This window comes from Triturus cristatus, chromosome 5_1 (assembly GCF_964204655.1).
Source record: "Triturus cristatus chromosome 5_1, aTriCri1.1, whole genome shotgun sequence".
In the NCBI taxonomy this organism is placed as follows: domain Eukaryota; kingdom Metazoa; phylum Chordata; class Amphibia; order Caudata; family Salamandridae; genus Triturus; species Triturus cristatus.
The window spans coordinates 531041587-531061521 of record NC_140587.1 but is presented as its reverse complement, the minus strand read 5'-3'; positions in this window follow the sequence as shown (position 1 = coordinate 531061521).

The following is a 19935-nucleotide window of genomic DNA, read 5'->3' as shown; positions in this document are numbered from 1 at the left end:
CCAACAAGGGCAAAGACTGTCAGTTGATTCCTTTGTGTTCTACTGCAGCTTCCCAGAGTGTTCTATAGAACAACTACAGCGCTAACAGTACTACTTATGACAAACATATTGCACACCTGAAGCCATTTTGATTGGAATAAAGCGGTAACTCTTAAAAAACATTTAATTTGCAAAGGAACAAAATGAGGGGGTTAATTTTGCCATAGAAATTATGATTAGTGCAGTAGAAAGAAAAATTAGGGCACATTTTGACTTCTCAAATCCTCTTCTATTTCATTAAAAAATTCTGACATGCAGACTGATACATGCACTTTGAATACCAGCAGCAGACTTCCCTGGTGAGCAGTAGCTTTACTACAGTGATCTAATGAGCAACTAGAGTGCTAACATTCAGAATTTATGGCAAATGTGTGACACATCTGAATGCCTTCTTGATGGAACCAAATTAAAAAACTGAAAGAATTTCCTACTGAGGAGACTGCAGTAAATGAGGAAATTAGGAAACGTCATAACAAATAAGTCTCCCAAGATGGCCACCAGAGACAAAAGAGCCCAAATGTAGCACAAATATCACCCAGATGTAACCCAAGTATAGCCCAATGACAGAATGTCCCAGACTGTTCTTAAGATCAACTAGAGCGCTTACTCTCTTACTTATGACAAAAGTATGGCACACCTGAAGCCATCTTGATTGGAATAAACTGGTAACACTTAAAACATTTAATTTAAAAAGGAACACAATGAGGGGGTTCATTTTGCCATAGAAATTATGATTAGTGCTGAAGAAAGAAAAATTAGGGCACATTTTGAGTGACTTCTCAAATCCTCTTCTATTTCATAAAAAAATTCTGACATGCAGACTGAAACATGCACTTTTAATACCAGCAGCAGGCTTCAGTGGTGAGCAGTAGCTTTAATACAGTGATCTAATGAGCAACTAGAGTGCTAACATTCAGAATGTATTGCAAATGTGTGACATATCTGAATACCTTCTTGATGGAATCAAAGTAAAAAACTGAAAGCATTTCCTATTGAGGAGACTGCAGTAAATGAGGAAATTAGGAAACTTCATAACAAATAAATCTGCCAAGATGGCCACCAGAGAAAAAAGAGCCCAAATGCAGTACAAATATCACCCAGATGTAGCCCACATGTAGCCCAATGACCGAAGTGTGCAAAACACTTTTTATTTTTTGTGTTTTTGCAGTTTTATATACTGCAGATTTGTCAGGTATTGGAGTGATTTACATGAACATTGGTTATATCACACAAGAACAAATTCATTTTGGTTGTACACATGGGGAGATTAAGTGATTTGACCAGAATCACAGAATGTCGAACTGAAGCAGAAACTCCAACCTGGTTTCCCAGTTGCGAAGTCTGCAGCTCTGGAAGTAAAACCACATACTCTCCCCTATGTGCAACATTTAATCAAGTGGTCAAATGGATCAAAAAACATAAAGATAACAAATAATTTAAAAGTGCTTTGTCGCTATTTGAAAACTTTGAAAATATGTCCTCATTTTAGTTTTTTAGAGCACTAACCATAATTTTGATGCAAATAAGACCCTCTCATGTATGTAATTTCTAAAGGAAATGCTCTAGATATTACAGTTTTGATTACATCAAGATGACGTCAGGCGTTCCACACTTTTGTAATAAATATAGAATGTTAGCAATCTAGGTGTTCATTAGGATACTGTTTAGAGGTAGAGGCCAGGGGCACGGACTCTGACAAATGAAGGCAGGTAGGAGGGTGCAGAGGCAACAATTTGACCACCCTGGGCAGGCAGGAAGGGCAGTGGCAGCACAACAGACTATGGAGGGCAGTGGAAAGGGGGGGCAGGGGCAACAAACCAACAATACAGGACTGGCAAGAGAGGCTTTGGCAAAATAATAGACCATTGTGGGCAGAAGGAAGAGGCAGTGGTAGTACAACCATACATGCCAACAGACCTGATTCAGCCAGGAAACATCCATGTTTTTAAGCTCAAATGGGCTTTATTTGATCTGTCTCCTGTCTACAATCTCCTCTTTTTCAATGTAACTCAAAGGGGAAAATCAATAACCCAGTTTTTTTTAAAAAGTCCCTCTTACCATGTTCAAAATGTTCGCAAGTATGATACATTGGATCATGGAAGGCAGGAAAAATTGGGGTAGAGACATGGACTCGGATAACAGAGGACAGGAGGGACATGGAGAGGTGCACCAAACTGACCCTACAGGGCAGGCATCAGGGTTTGCAGCAGCACAATACACCACACAGGGCATGCGGGACAGGAGTGCAGCACAACAATCCATAGAAAGCAAAAGGGAGGGGACAGGACCATGCACATGGACAACAGAGAACAGAGGGGAAAGAGGCAATGGTAGCTAGCTGACCATAATGGACAGACAGGAGAGAAAGCTGCAGCATAACAGACCATAAAGGGCAGGAGGGACGGATCAGGGGCATTACAATGGAACAGACAAGCCAGGCGGGAGGGAATAGGTGTCTGCACATGGAAACAGAGTGCTGGGGGCAAGGGGGCAGGGCAGGAGCAGCAAGATGACCATGGAGGTCAGGCAGGATGGGCACTAGAAGCAAGACCCACGATGGAGAGCAACAGTGAGACTATGATGGAAACACACAGACCATGGAGGGAAGGTGGGAGGGGGTCAGGGGCAGCTAGCTGTCCACACAGGGAAGGTGGGAGGGGCCGTGGCAGCACAGAAGACCATGCATGGCAAGCGGGAGGGTTAGTGGCATAACAATGGCTATGATGGGCAAGAAGGAGGGTGCAGGGGCATGCACAAAGGACCATGGAGTATAGAAGGGAGGGTCAGGACCTGGGCACAGACAAGAGAGTTTAGGGGAAGGGGCCTCACAACAGACCACGTGGGACAGGCAGGAGGAGCAGTTGCAGCACAACAGACCAGGGAGGGCAGCAGGGTGTGGCAGTAAAATGGACCATGGAGGACAGGAGGAAGGGGATAGGGGCATGGAATGTGGACAGGCAGGGTGGAGGTGGCAGGGACAGGTTACAGTCATCTCACAATGCTAGGCAGGTGGGAGGGGAGTGGCAGCTCAACAGAATACTCAGAGTAGATAGGAGTGGCAGGTCCATGGAACATGGTGGGCAAAAAGGATGGAGCAGGGGCATGCACAAAGACATCGGAGGGCAGGGGGAAGGAGAATAGGGGCAGCAAGCTAAGCACCGAGGCTAAGCAGAAAGTCAATGATGGGCCACAGAATTGGGCAATGGAGGGCAGGAGGAGTGGACTGGTACATCATGCTAAATGGAGGGCAGTGGCAGCACATCAGACCATGCATGGCAGGAGGGAGGAGGCTAGTCCATGGATTCAGACAACAGAGGATAGGGAGCAGGTGGATGGGGCAGCAAGCTAACTGTTCAGAGAAGGTGGGTATTAGGAACTTTGTTGTTTTTAAAATGTGTGTCTGTGCGAGCTACTTAAAATATGAACAAGTATGCAGCATAATCTCACTTTTATTCAGGAAATAGAGAACGTTTGTGACTGTGACTCCGGGCTCACTTGGCAGAAACGCCCCCTGACCCTCCACCCCCATCGCAAAATGTAATGCCCGTGAAAAGGGTAGGTGGATGCAGTGTTATATAGAACATAGTCCTGAGAGCACGATTGAAAATGAAAACTAGATATAGTGTATGGTATATACGATGCACCAAAAAGTGTGACATAAGATGAACCGGGGTGTGAAATATAATATGCAATACATTGTGAGCAATGACAGGTTCATTGGAGAGCACGAGATAGCACAGGCACTAGCGCGTGCTATGCGATATGCACCTTGGAGTGTAATATGCACAGGGCAGTGTTGTGTAACCTAACTAGTCTCTAAAGTTGTAATATAAAATATGTGCTGGGGAGTGTAACGTTGCATATGCACTGTGACAAAGATATGGATCCCAGATTGTAATATGTATGGTATAGCGCTGTACGTTATAACATATGCATCGAGGAAGGCACGTTAGATGGGGGTATATAACCAGTGCGAAGGCAAGTGTGGCATGACATATTCACGGGGTAGTGTTACAGTGCACATGGGCTAGAGACTATCATATCATATGCACTAGCTGGTGGAATACAACAAAGATGTGTGTGGCACTCGGCAGGCACTGGTGGGTGTAACACAGCATTGGGCTCAGCCAGGAGCACGCTGTGACTCTCAAGTGCGGTTCGTCTCCTTTCCAGAGAGTAAAATAAAAAGTATTACATATCCGATGGTAGATGTGTGTTTTATTAACTGTGAGGGGGGTTTCTTGCATAGTTTTGGTCGAATTTTTGTTGAATCCCCTTTGAATGGCTTGGTGTGCGTGTGTATTAAATGTGCCCATCAATAGCTACCCATGTTTGTATAAGTAAACAACAAGGGTGTCTACTTGGAGAGTACCCACCGGCGGGGGTGCCGGGATTAGGCACGGTAGGGCGTCAGACACGTCAGAGCTTCACTAGGGGTGTAAATACATTCCACGTGGATTAATTGTATGCATAGTCGCCTTCTAATGAATATCAGGCAAATCGTCATGGTGATAGGTACGTACGGTTTGTCCCACATGTCCTAGGTGTTTCTATAAATATATAAAAAAAATAATAATAATAAAAAACAAAGGCCAGCCCTGGGGGATGGGGTCCCCGGGGTCATAAGTGGCCTGAAGAGGGGAGCAACGCAGTCCCCCTCCTAAAGATTTTTTTTTTTAAAAAAGGCCATGCCTCGGGCGTTGGGGTCCCCGGGGCAGATTAAGACCTCGGGAGGGCGGAACACACAGCCCTCTTCCAATTTTTTTTTTTGCCAAAAAATAAATTAGGGGGCAGGCCCTGGGGATGGCCCCTCTTCTTAAAAAATACAAATAAATTAAAGACCGGCATCACGCCAGAGGCCACGCCCCGTCCTTGCACCACTGGCGAGTTGTAAGTTGAGGAATTAATTCCCCTTCAATACTGACGGTCCCTGAGGGCCAACTAGCCCAACAGGTATCTCCAGTATGCGCCAGGGAGCTGCATTGGAGACAGGTGTTCTGAGGTCATGCCCCTTTTTACACCTCTCTGCAACGCAGCTCTGTGGCGCTTACTGGAGGTACCTAGTGGGCTAGTTTGACCCTAGGAACCCTTAGGATTCAGGGGGACTTAATCTCTCAACTTAGAACGGCCACAGGGCTCGTTTACACAGTGACGAAGGGAAGGGACGGGGCCTGAGGTGACGTGTGCAAACACACCCTGTGGCACGTTTTAAGTTCTGGAAATAATTTCCTTTCAATCCTGAGGGACCCTGGGGGCCAACTAGCCCACCAGGTGCTTCAAGTAAGCGCCACTGCTCTGCGTTGCAGAGAGGTGGTGCAGGCTGTGCCCCTTTTTACAACTCCCTGCAATGGCACTTACTGGACGTACCTAGTGGGCTATTTTGGCCGTAGGGACCCTCAGGATTCAAGGGGACTTAACCTCCCAAATAAAAACAGCCACAGGGCGTGTTTACACAGTGGTGAAGGGAGGGGACAGGGCCTGAGGTGACGTGTGCAAACACGCCCTGTGGCGCGTTTTAAGTTGGGGAAATAATTCACCTTCAATTCTGAGGGACCCTGGGGCCAACTAGCCCACCAGGTGCTTCCAGTAAGCGCTACTGCGCTGCGTTGCAGAGAGATGGTCTAGGCCATGCCCTTTTTTACATCTCTCTGCAACGCTGCTCTGTGGCACTTACTGGAGGTACCTAGTGGGCTAGTTGGACCCTAGGGACCCTCAGGATTCAAGGGGACTTAATCTCCCAACTTAAAACGGCCACAGGGCATGTTTACACAGTGGGGAAGGGAGGGTACGGGGCCTGAGGTGACGTGTGCAAACACGCCCTGTGGCGTGTTTTAAGAGGTCGTTTTAATCCCCTGCCCTATTATATACTAGGGGCTTACAGAGGAGGTCATGCTAATCACAGGGGGACCCCAACGCATAGTGTTCCCTAGTGTATGTAGGTGTTTTCACTGTATTCTAAGTGTCTTTTAACATAGCACTGGCTCTAGGACTGGTTAGTCAGACTCAGTTACCACCAGTATCCGTATGAAAAAGTTGAGGGTACAGGATGATTTTAAACAGAACAAGGGCAATATTCCCTAAAGGAGGGACCACAAAAGTGCAGACATATATAATAAAACTGTCTAGGAGGGGACTGTCTTAAATTTTATTCCTGTCACCCCCTGACAGGGTTAAAAGTAACTGGTCGGGATTTTTTAAGGGAGGTAAAAGCCCCTAAATCCCTGCTGCTATTACCAACATGTTTCTGCCCAAATCAAACGCTCATAAGAGTCCCTTGGCTTTTTTTCTTGGTCTACCCCCAACTAGGGGATTCGTTACCTTCTACTGAAAAACGGCCAGTCGCCTTTAATACTTCAGTACTCTGAATGGTTTCCGAGAGCGAACATTATCTCCAAACCCGGGACCGGTGAGGGGCCGTGGTCCTATAGTCACACTCTATATACAAAGAAAGGAAGTGAAAAAGCATATTAACATCAATTCCCTCGTATTATGCCAACAACGCTTCTCTTTCATACTCAAGCCCCTCATGTCACTTACTACTCCAAGAACGCACGGCACTATTCGTCCCCACAGAGGTCCTCCGTCGATAAAGATGGAAGCGAATTCCCTTCATTTTAAAGCTCGTAGTTCCGGCCATCTGACACTTCGCAAGTGAAAAGAAAAGAAAACTACCCGCAGACATCTTGGAGCTCCAAGATGTCTGCCGGTAGCTTTCTTACAAAACAGACTCCCGCCCGTACTTGGTCCGTCTTTTCTTTTCACTTGCGAAGTGTCAGACGGCCGGAACTACGAGCTACCATTTGAACTCAGAGCCCTTCTATCGGAAGTAAGAATCAATACGCCGCCTTTAAAATGAAGGGAATTCTTTGTATATAGAGTGTGACTATAGGACCACGGCCCCTCACCGGTCCCGGGTTTGGAGATTTTCCAATAAACCCTTGTAAGTTCTTTTCTTATCTTGGTTCATACTCAGCAGAACCAGCATGTACTGTGGATGACAAATAATTAACAGCATGACGTAATGTATCTATTGCGTAAAAAGACGTGTACACTCGTGGTGTTGTGGATTGGGTAATCACATCTTTGTCCATCACGTTTTGTGTACAATGAATACGTGGGGTCTGTGACCTGTGTGAAAAAAGTTTTCACGGAGGGGGGTTGTGTGGAGGACACGCTTGGGAGACATGACGATCTGTGACGATCTGTGGCATAAGAGATGAGAGGAGAGTTCTTATTCTTAAAGTAATGCAAGGGGGTGTAGAGGAGTGGAACGATAAAGTATGTTCTACTCTCTTTCAGATAATGTTCGCTCTCGGAAACCATTCAGAGTACTGAAGTATTAAAGGCGACTGGCCGTTTTTCAGTAGAAGGTAACGAATCCCCTAGTTGGGGGTAGACCAAGAAAAAAAGCCAAGGGACCAACACCCTGATGAATGCCTGCGCGACTCTTATGAGCGTTTGATTTGGGCAGAAACATGTTGGTAATAGCAGCAGGGATTTAGGGGCTTTTACCTCCCTTAAAAAATCCCGACCAGTTACTTTTAACCCTGTCAGGGGGTGACAGGAATAAAATTTAAGACAGTCCCCTCCTAGACAGTTTTATTATATATGTCTGCACTTTTGTGGTCCCTCCTTTAGGGAATATTGCCCTTGTTCTGTTTGTTGTAGACACTATTTGTGTTATTTGTCAAACCCCTTTTTTCTGTTCTGTTACCTCACCACTTTATCCTTCATCCTAAAAAAACATTGCGCTCCGCCCACTGTGTTGGTCTGCACGGGGGCGTTCGACGCGGCCCAATGATGAAGCATGACACTGCAAAGTATGTGAGGGCAGTATTTTAAGAATAATGTATTTTCCTTCTAAATAATACTCAAGTTTTATGTGATAGTAGGGATAGTATTGTGTTCTTCACTATCATAATAACCGGTGATAAATAAATTCTGTGGAGCTTTTCTCTGTGTAGTGAGTTTAAAACGTTAGTTAGGGGAGTCAGAGAAGGCTCAATTTCTCCCTTACTTCTCTCTTTTGTGATATTATTACAGGATGATTTTGCCACAAGGCTTCTTTTTGCTCTTCTGTTTTTTCTTTCTGCACGTTATCCTTCTTCCTGCACTTTTCTTAATCTTTGAGGACTTCTGTTGCTTCTTTCTGCATTTCTTTTTTTTCTTTCTGTTCGTTTTTTCTTCTATCTTCAAAAGTCCTATCTCTGTAGGCATAGTTAGAAATTAGCATTTAAAAAACCTTTGCAATTCACTGAAAAACCATAGGTTTCAAGCACGTTATAGTTAGGAATTAGCATTTAAAAAACGTAAGAAAATCACTGAAAAAACCATAGGTTTCAGGGGCGTTATAGTTAGCTGGACTTTTCACTCGTACAAAACCATTGAAATTCCCCCATTATAGTTAGTTCAGCTAACTTTAACTCGCGCACCCGCAATGCACTGCTGATGACATCACATATTACATCACTCATGACATGGTCAGTGACATCACTCATGACATTACTTATGACATCTCAAATGACATCACTGATGACATAATCCTTGTGATAGAGTGGCAGAACTCCTCTCACCCTAATATAACCTTTGAAACACACATTCAAAACTAGAAACTAAAATTTTCAAAACAACGGACATACCAATACCAGTTACAACAACCTATTCAGTAATTCTAAGATCCACATACACTTCCAGTCATTCACCAACAGTCCTATACAGTCACTCATACATGTACTCACTCATCATATGTACTCATTCACCTATACATCGTGTTACACAATGCCACTCATCCATAGAGTTACTCACGCACATAGTCACTCATGCTAATAAAGAATCAAACATCCATTTACTTGCATATACAGTTATACACACACCACCACACTTACTTCTGCAGAAACGTACACATACTTAGTCTTTTAAACAATCACTTAAAGAAAGACATACGTATTCATACAGGAACTCTTCCAATCTCTCACTCTCACATATACTCACTTATATACACCAATAGTCACATTTACTAGTTTAAAACTAGGGGTGGGCAGAATTTGCGAAATCCACTTTCGCAAATTATCGCGAAAATGTTAAAGATTATTGCAAACACGCGGAAATATCGCGAAGATGCGGAAGTTTTTTCCCGCATGTTTGCGAGATTTTCTGCATGGTTGCGGCTCGCCAACTTACCCATGTGGTTGCTCGCGGGCGCGGCCATCTTGTTTTCAGTTGTCTCGCGGTGCATGATCGCGAGAAGAAAGACGTGATCGCGCGACGCATGACGACACTGCGGGCGCGAACTGTCGCAAGACAGCGCAAATGGCTAAAAACAATACAACATCTCATGGAGAACGCGACCGGATCAAGAAAACTAGTCGGCGAACACAGGGATTCAGGTAAGGCCATCGTGCACACGCGAGAATGTATTATTTTACAGCGCGAGCAAGAAACAAATTATCGCCAAGCTGCGGAATGCGGAAAAATTGACATTTTCGCGCTCTCCGCGGAACGCGAAAATGTCAAATTATCGCAATTTCCTCGAACGGAATGAAATTTTCGCCCAGGCCTATTTAAAACATATGTTGTTACTCATAAAGACACTATTGAGACAGTCATTCACTCACTAACACACCCAGACACACACTCATCCACCCATACAGTCCTGCACACATTGTGTCTTCAACACATACAAACAGTGAGTAAATCATTCATGCATCTATGCACTACGTAATACAACCCACTGAACCATACAGACACTCAGACACTCATACTAACACTCAAAAAACCAACTAATAAACTATATAGACACTCATGTAGCTACTCACCAACCCATGCAGCCACTTATACACAAAGTGAGAGACTGATACAGATATTTACATATTTAAACATTACTCACTAAGCCATGTATTCACTATGATACACTTAATCAGTCAGTTATACAATCAATTTTTCAAAAGAAAATCATCCATTTAGACACTTATATACCCATTTATTCTTCCATCGACCTTGAGATATACATATATAAAACATATTTACTTTTCAGAAAAATACACATTCACAGGATGATGTCATCAGTGATGTCATTGGAGAGGTCATCAGTGATGTCATGAGTGATGTCACTGACCATGTCATGAGTGATATAATATGTGACGTCATCATCAGTGCATTGCGGATGTACGAGTTATAGTTAGCTGAACTAACTATAACGGGGGAATTTCAATGGCTTTGTACGATTGAAAAGTCCAGCTCACCATAACGCCCCTGAAACCTATTGTTTTTTCAGTGAATTTCGAAGGTATTTTAAATGCTAATTCCTAACTATAACGTGCCTGAAACCTATGGTATATAGATATATATATATATATATATATATATATATATATATATATATTCACTTAAAAACCATAGGTTTCACACATGTTATAGTTAGCTGGACATTTCTCTCGTAAAAAAACAATGAAATTCCCCCGTTATAGTTAGTGCAGGCAACTATAACTCACGCGACCGCAATCCTCTGCTGATGATGTCAGATATTACATCACTGATTACATATGTATCTTTCTGAAAAATAAATATTTGTAATATATGTATAGCTAAAGATTAATGGAAGAAGACATGGGTAAATAGGTGTCTAAATACAGTGATTTAATATCTGACGTCATCAGCAGAGGATTGCGGTCGCGTGAGTTATAGTTGCCTGCACTAACTATAACGGGGGAATTTCATTGGTTTTTTACGAGGGAAATGTCCAGCTAACTATAACATGTGTGAAACCTATGGTTTTTTAAGTGAATTTGCAAGGTTTTTTAAATGCTAATTCCTAACTATAACGTGTGTGAAACCTATGGTTTTTTAAGTGAATATATATATATATATTTTTTTTTTTTCTGCCGTGTGCGTACGGTAAGCTTACCGTACGCACACCCCGCGATTTTTTTAAAAAAAATGTAAATGTATTTTTCATACTTTTAGGACCTTCTTGGACCCCCTGACAAACGCTAGGGGGTCTGCAACTCTCTTCGTTGCCCCCTTTTCACGTTCTCCACCTTTGTTTGTCAGTGTGAGACACACAAAATGGTGGCCGACACTCCTGATTTAGACCGATTCGAATGTTTACAGTCATGTTACCACCAATCAGAATTAAGCTCGCGCACGGCAGCGTGCGCGTACGGTAAGCTTACCGTACGCGCTCGGAGCGCGCTTATAGATATATATATTGATTTAAATGCTATTTTCTCAGGAAATACTGAACAGATTTATACCAGACCTGCAAAAGGCACATCCCTGACCTGAGGACTACCTCTCTGCCAAATTTCAAGTAATTCTGTTCAGCCGTTCGGGCTGTAGCTTGGACTAAAGGTCCTATGGAAAAATGGATGGGAAAAACATGTTTTGGGACCCCCCCTTTTTCTCAGCCCCCGTTTGACGAATCCCCCCGAGACTTTCAGGGTAAGAGCGGAGCGGAGCGCCCCACCTATTTTGAAAATTTCGCGAGGATTCGTCAATCGGCGCCAAAGTTATTCAAAATAGAATGTTGCGGATTTCCTATGGAAACACGGTCCTAACTATAACTATCTACTGGCGACCGCCAGTAGATAATATATATATATAGGTTTCACACATGTTATAGTTAGGTGGACATTTCACTCGTAAAAAAACAATGTAATTCCACCGTTATAGTTAGTTCAGATAACTATAACACGCGCGCCCGCAATCCAGTGCTCATGACGTCACATATTTCATCACTCATGACATGGTCAGTGGCATCACTCATGACATCACTGATGACATCATCCTTGTGATAGAGTGGCGGTCGCGCAACCGCCACTCTATCACAAGGATGATGTCATCAGTGATGTCATGAGTGATGCCACTGACCATGTCATGAGTGATGTAATATGTGACGTCATGAGCAGAGGATTGCGGGCGCGCGAGTTATAGTTATCTCAACTAACTATAACGGTGGAATTTCATTGGTTTTTTACGAGTGAAATGTCCACCTAACTATAACATGTGTGAAACCTATGGTTTTGTAAGTGAATTTGCAAGGTTTTTAAATGCTAATTCCTAACTATAACATGCTAATTTTTTTTTTTTTTATGGTTTTTTACTGTGCGCGCCCCGCGATTTAAAAAAAAAATATTAATGTTTTTTCGCCCTTTAGGGACCCCCTGACAAAGGCTAGGGGGTCAGGAACTCTCTACCCTGCCCCCTTTTCACGTTCGCCACCTCTGTTTTTCACTCTCGCAACCACAACAAACAAAATGGCGGCCGACACTTCCTGATTTTGACCGATTCGAACGTTGACTGACATGTAACAACCAATCAGAATTACGCTCGCGCACGTTAGGGTGCACGCACGGTGCACGCTTATAGATATGTATGCGCTTTTAAATGCAATTTACTCAGGAACTACTGAACAGATTGACTCCATATCTGCAAAAGGCACTTCCCTAACCTGAGATCTACCTCTCTGCCAAATTTCAAGTAATTCTGTTCAGCCGTTCGGGCTGTACCTTCGACTAAAGGTCCTATGGGAAAATGCATGGGGAAAACGCGTTTTGGGACCCCCTTTTTTCTCGGCCCCCGCTTGACAAATCCCCCCGAGACTTTCAGGGTAGGAGCTGAGCGGAGCGCCCCATTAGTTTTGAAAAGTTCGCGAGGATTCGTCAACCGGCGCCAAAGTTATTCAAAATAGAATGTTGCGGATTTCCTATGAAAACACGGTCCTAACTATAACTATCTACTATATATATATATATAGATAGATATATATTCAACCAATTCCTTCAGAAGAAGCACAGGGTCGCACTCCGCAAAGGTTACTGAAGTAAAGTATTTTATTTAATTTCTTAGCTCATTGTAGTATTATGAAAAGCCACAAATCGACGCGTTGCGGTCTTGGCACAAGACCTTGATCATTATGGTGATCAAGGTCTTGTGCCAAGACCGAAACGCATCGATATGTGGCTTTTGATATTGCTGGAGCAACGGTGCAGTCCAGAGGTGAAGGTGGGGGTTGTTCCAAATCTTGGCTGCCAGGTTTATGAAGGAACATCCTCCACTGTTGGCTTGATGGGTCCGTGGGGTATTTACGAGGGAGATGGAAGCTCATCAAAGGTGTCTGATCAGTTGGTGGAGGGTCAGGCATTTGTTCATGTATGCTGGTCCTTTGTTGTGCAGAGCCTTGTAGATGTGAGTCAGAATCTTGAACAGGCATCTCTTCTTAGTCATGTGCCAGTGTAGTTTCTTGAGATGTGCTGTGATGTGGGTCCTTCTGGAAGGTCAAGTATGAGTCCTGCCACTGAGTTCTGCCTAGTCTGGAGTCTCTTCAGGAGGCGCGCCATGAGTCCTACATAGAACTTGTTTCCGTAGTCCAGTCTGCTGGTGATAAGGGCCGGCATGGCGGTTCTTCTGGTGTCTTCTGGGAGCCACCTGAAGATCTTGCAGAGCATCCAAAAGGTGTTGAAGCATGTGCTGACTTGTTTCCCTATAGATAGCTTGCTATCCAAGATTATGGTGAGGTTGCGGGCATGGTCTGTTGGGGTGGGTTGTGTGCCTAGTTTTGCGGGCCACTATGCATCAGTCCATGGCAAGGTGTTGTTCCCAAAGATGAGAACTTCTTTTTTGAGTTTGAGACAGTTGTGCTTCATCCAGTCTGAGAGGTTCATCATGTATCTGTGGAAGATATATTTAATGGTGGAAGGATGTTTGGACAGTGAGAGGATGAGTTATGTGTCATCGGCAAAGGAGATGATGTTGAATCTGTGTGATCTGATGGCGGTGGCAAGCGGGTCATGTAGGTTTTGAAGAGGGTTGGGCTGAGGGAAGATCCGTGAGGGACTCCGCAGAGGATCTTCGTGGGCTCTGAGGTGAACAGTGGGAGGTGGAGTCTTTGGGTTCTGCCAGTGCAGTACAAAGTGATCCATTTGATGGCATTTCCTTGAATCCCGATATGGTTTAGTTTGTTGATCAGGATGTGGTGGGAGACAGTGTCAAACATGGTAGACAGGTCCAGGAGGATGAGAGCTGTTGTTTCCCTGCTGTCCAGGAGGGCTCTGATGTCGCCTGTGGCTGCAACTAGGGCTGTCGCTGTGCTGTGGTTAGCTCAAAATCCTGCTTAGGAGGGGTCCAGGAGGTTTCAGTCTTCTAGGTGTTGGGTGAGTTGCTTGTTGATCACTTTCTCAAGGACTTTTGCTGGATAGAGGAGCAGAGAGATGGGCTTGTAGCTCTTCATTTCAGCTGGGTTGGCGTATAATTGTTTCATGAGTGGCCTTACTTCAGCGTGTTTCTAGTCCTCGGGGAAGGATGCTGCTGTGATGGAGGTGTTCATGACCTTCCTGAGCTCATCACCGATTGTCTTGCTTCTGAGGTAGAAGATGTGATTGGGTCATGGGTCGATGGATGCTCCAGGTTGCACAGAGTTCATGATGGAGAAAGTCTCTTGCGCAGTGAGGAGTTTCCAGTGGGTGAGGAGGTGTTCTGGGTTTGTGTTCATGGGTGTGAGCTGGTTGATGCTGTTTTTGGTGGAGGGTTGGTGTTCAAAGTTTTCATAGATGGCAGAGATCTTGTCTTGGAAGAAGTCTGCAAGGTTGTTCATGAGAGGGAATGATGTTGTTCTTGATGGCTGCGGGATTGGTGAACTCCTTCACATGGCAAAGAGTTCTTTGCTGTGGTTTGTGCTGGCTTTGATGTGGTCTGCGAGGGCGTTCTTCTTGGTTTCCTTCAAGACCAGAGGTACTGGTTTAGAGAAGACCTGAAGGCGGTGTGTTCTTCTATCTTTTTGGTGATGTGCCACTTCCTTTCAAGTTGTCGCCAGTTACATGTGGTGGAGTGCAGTTCCTCAGTGAACCGGCTTGCTCTTTTGCTTTGTTCTTTGATCCTGGCTATCTTGGCGGTAGCGGTGGTGTTAGACCAGTCTGTGATCCACTGGTAGAAGCTCTTAGCTGCTTGTTCAGTCACATGTGTAGAGTCTGGGAGTGGAGAGTGTCTTTCCAGTGGACATCTAATACCTTTTTACAGTCTCTTCATGTTGATTTGGGGGGCACAGTGCTGGATTAGGTGGGTCCTGAGATGGTGAAGTGTATGATATAGTGGTCGGACCAGGTGAGTGGTGGGGTGTGGATGTACCTGCCTCTGTGGCTGGAGGAGAAAATGGGGTTGAGCGTTTCCAGGATGTCAGTGGAGTAGGTGTTGCTGGGGTCATTGAGGTGCAAGTTGAGGTCCCCTAGGAAGATGTAGTGCTCTGAGTCGATTGTGAGCGGAGCGATGAGTTCTGGGATGGTGTTGTAGAAGCTGGCCCTGGTCATCTGTAGGCAAGGGTACATCTGATGGTGCTTTTTCCATCAGTGTGGAGTTGGAAGTTGAGATGTTCCATTACTGGTGTCAGGTAATCAGTGGATGTCGTGCAGCAGATGGTCTCCCTGCAGATGATGGCTATGCCATTCTTCTAACCTTTGGGATGGCGGTTGCGATGTCTGGTGCGGAGTCGGGTTTAGCCAGGTCTCTGTGAGGAAAATGACATCCAGTGTGATGGAAGAGATCGTGTCCCAGACCTCTGTGGCATGTTTCCTGAACAAACGTACGTTAAGTAGGATGCACTGGAGTTGGGATGAGGTGGTCTCGGTTGATGTAGTGTGTGCGGCCGTGTTTGTGGTGTCGCTGGTGTTGTTAACTGCTTCGGTGCTGAAGGTGAGGCGGCAGTGTCGGCAGGAGAACGGTCCTTTGGTGGTGTGTGGGGATGTGGAGCAGCAGTGGTTGTTGGTGCATCCTTGGTCCAGGGCTCGGAGGTCAGCAGCGGTGAATCATGGTGGGGTGGAAGGGCCAAAGGTCCTGGCACTGGGCGCAGTCCAGGCGCGTATGTGGGTGCACCAACTGCGTGCCCACTGAACACATCAGCTGCACGGCTATGCTGCGGCCTCCATTAAGTAGGTCCTGGGAGGAGGGAGAGGCGCTGGGAGGTGGTGGGCAGGGCTAGGCGGGATGCAGGAAAACAGGTGGCAGGTGGGAGTGGCAAATTGGAAAATCAAGGAAAAAGCAGTGACAAAATGAAGCAGGAGGAAGCACTTAGAAAAACAAGGAAAAAAGCAGTGAAAAAGAAGGCAGAAAGCAGGATCAAGTACTTAGAAAAACAAGGAAAAAGCAGTGAAAAAATAAGGCCGAAAGCAGGAGGAATCACTTGGAAAAAGAAGGAAAAGGCAGTGAAGCAGTGAGGCAGAAAGCATGAGGAAGCACTAAGAAAAATGGGGGGAAAGGAGGGAGAAAGCAGTAAAATAAGGCAAAAGCAGGAGAGAGCTATGTAACAGCATTGTTGGTAACCCATTCTCAAAAAGAAAGGGAAACCCATAGGATACCTACCCCTTTAGTGTAAAACTAAATATTTTTTAAGAGCAGGCAGTGGTTTCTTTTTGAAACACATCCCATTTTCCTTTAAGGAAAATGGGCTACATTAAAAAAAAACACACACACTTGGCGGTTTTTAGTCCCAGCAGTCCCCCATTCTTGTGTTGACTGTGATTCCAAGTGGAGTGGGTCGCCAATTGCGACCTACCTCATTCATAATCATGAGGTCAGGTAGGTCGATTTACAATCCACTTGGAATTGCTATTTTAAAAATAAAACTGTCACACATTAGCATTAGAACCGTCAGCCTTAGCATGGTCTTCCCCCAAACATTTTGCCTCACCTCCTCCTTTTTTGCTGAACTAATTTTTGTTGGCTTTAGAACTCTGTGCACTTTATCACTCCTAACCAGTGCCAACGTGCTTGTGTTCATTCCTCTAAAACATGGTTAAATTGGCTAATTCCTAAATGGCACATTTAATTTACTTGTACGTCCCTTGGAGATTGGTATACCATTTACCCAGGGCCTGTAAATTAAATGCCACTAGTGGGCCTGCAGCACCTACTGTGCCACCCACTTAAGCAGAATTGTAAAAAATGTCCCATGCCTGCCGTTGCACCCTGAATGCAGTGAGTAGCTGTGGTATTTGGGTCTGGGCTTTGCCACCACCTAGAAAAAGTTACCAAATCCAAACATTACTGAAAACTAGACACCCATCGAGTTCAAGGCAGGGGCGTAACACAGGCCCCTGCAGCCTCCACGGTGCGGGGGGCCCCAAGCTCTAGGGGCCCCCTCAGCACAGCACTCTGGTGGCAGAACTCCTGATTGAACCCAGAGGGGCCCCTCCAGGTGTCTTGCAGGGAGGCCCCCTCGAGTTTCGTGACACCAGTGGTCCAAGGTGGTGTGACTTGTGTCGGATACCATTTTTACTGGTAACTGTGCTGGAACAGAGGCTGATATAGATTTTATGGATCATCACAGATTTCTGAACTGTCCCTCACCGAAATGTGAGAAAAATGCATGATTTTAGCCAAATGTTGATGTTTGCAGAGCATGCGGCATGATAACTAGCCATACCACCCTTTAGGCCAGATATAAAAACATTAGGAATTGTGATTTCCAAATTGTGATTCTTACCATATTACAATTTGGAAATCGCTGCTCCTAATTGTGAGAAATTTGGTTGTTGGTTGACTGTGGTGTTAGCCCTGGTCAAGCAGAAACCACAATCCTTTTCTGGGTGAGGAACAAGCTAGCACTAAATTGACATGTGCTCAACCCTCTGGTAGCTTGGCAGAGAGCAGTCAAGATTAACTTAGAGGCAATGTGTAAAGTATTTGTGCAACACTTCAAACAGATAAAACACCACACAAAAGATCCCACACTAGTTTAGAAGGATAGAGCAAAATGTAATAAATAAGCAAGACAAAAATGACAAAAAACAAGTCATTACAACTGGAGTTATGAATTTGTAAAGAATAAAGTGCAAAATAGCATCTAAAAGCACAAAGCACCAACCATAGGCATCGGGTTGCACTGGTCCGGGTCTAAGTCAAAGCTTCAGGCAGACTGTGATGGAGTGCAAGTCAGATAAAGTACCAGGTTAGTCTTGTTAAAGTTCTACCTGCTCAGGTTTTGTGCCAAGACTCTCGCTCGTGGAGAGTGCGTGAGTAGCAAGGAGAGCATTGCAGGAGACTGTTGTCATGGTGCGAAGAGCAGGCCAGGAGACCCGGATGGGTCCTGCTAGATATTCCCATTGGCAGTCCTCCACGAAAGGTCAATGCTGCGGTGTGAAGAGACAGGCTTGCGGCGGCTCACACAGATATTCGGTGCGAGACGCGTGGTATTGGTGCAAGGAGGCCCATTCATGTTTGCAAAGAACCCAAAAGCTTGATTTAAGTGCCCGTGAACCACACTAAGGGTCCAGGACCTGAGAGGCACCACCTGGGGAACAGGAGAATAAGTCAGTGTGCAAGGCAAAATCTTGATTTCTCCATATTGAATTTCAGGGCCATTTCTCTCATTGGTGATAGACGCAGCCACACAAGTAGGGGACTATTTTTAGCAAGAAGTGTGGCAACACAGAATAGTAGAACATTTGTTGTTATCAATTGAATTTCTTTCCATCTTTGGCTTCTACATGGAAACCAGTATTCCAGATAGAAAACATCTACCAAAATGTCTTCTGAATCACATGACAGCATGCATAACCCTAAATTCAGATTTGTACAAATAACCACTATTCTGATTAGATTCTTTGGGAAAACCATGAATGACCTATGCAAATGGCCCTTTGCTGAATTTCAAATTTTGCTTCTTTCAGAACTGTGTAACTTTTTCGGTTTACCCATGAGTTTCACACCTGTCTCTACCACAAACTGTAATCAGGTAGAAACGACAAAAAAATAGGAAAAAACAACTAACATTTAGAAAAATATTAAAGTGATTTTTTTACCACTCTCAGTGTTCCTGAAAGATGGGCTGTGGCTGATCCTAGCCTGTCAAACCCTTTGTTGATGCCATTTAAAAAAAAAAAGTCCCACCCATATTTTCCAAAAATCCCTCCAAATTTTGCAATATTGTGAAATTTTGCAATATTGTGAAATTTTCTTGATTCCCTTCGAGGGAATTTACAAACCTGTGGTACATTTAAAATCTCCAACGTGAGCGAAAAAAGTACACCAATTTGGCCTTCATAATCGTTGTGGAAAAAAGTTATGAAGGTTTAAACGTGAAGTAACTCAAATATCAAAGAAACATCTCATCACTTTGCAGGGAAGGCTTAGCGGTAATGTGATTTACAGTAGAAATTACAATAGAAGGCTCCTTTGCTTCAGTCTTCTGTTCCCACATTTGTTAAGGGAATTGTTACTATTAGTGATGATTAATAGTGTATAATCATGAAACTTTGGAGAAGCAAGATAACACGAAAGTAGCACAATTACTAAGGATGATACTTTTATGTAAATAAGATGAATTTCTCTGGTTGCAAAGATTTCAATTAGGCTAAAGTGTTAGGTTATTCACCTGCTGGCACATATCACACAGCCTTAGCAATAATCCTTGATGCTAAATAGACCTTTATTGCCCAGAACAATGACAGCCTACAATGGTTTTGGGTCGCTGAACTCAGCACCACTTTCGAACCACACCACTCCTTTGATTAGACTGTGTTACAGAAGAAGCAACGTGCCTGAACAGACAAGAAAGAACAAGACCTATGTGTTCTGCTGTTGTCCAGCCTCACAATAAAAGAGATACCACTCAAGCTCCCTTGGCCTGGGACTAAACGGGCCCTTCCACCCGTGTCCATTCCCAAATTATAGCCTGCTGTAAGATTTGTGAAAACTAAGGGTTGTATGAAGTTACATCGCATTCCGTTGTAACGCATGCCTTTACCGCGCATGCATTACAAATGCAAATGCCATTTCAAAGCAAACCTTTAACAGGCATATTTTTTCAAAGGCTTTGCCTTTACCACGCATGCCTTTACAACGAAATTCACGATAATAGCATGTATGATAAAAGCATTTGCTTGATAAAGGTTTCCCTGACCCCTAACT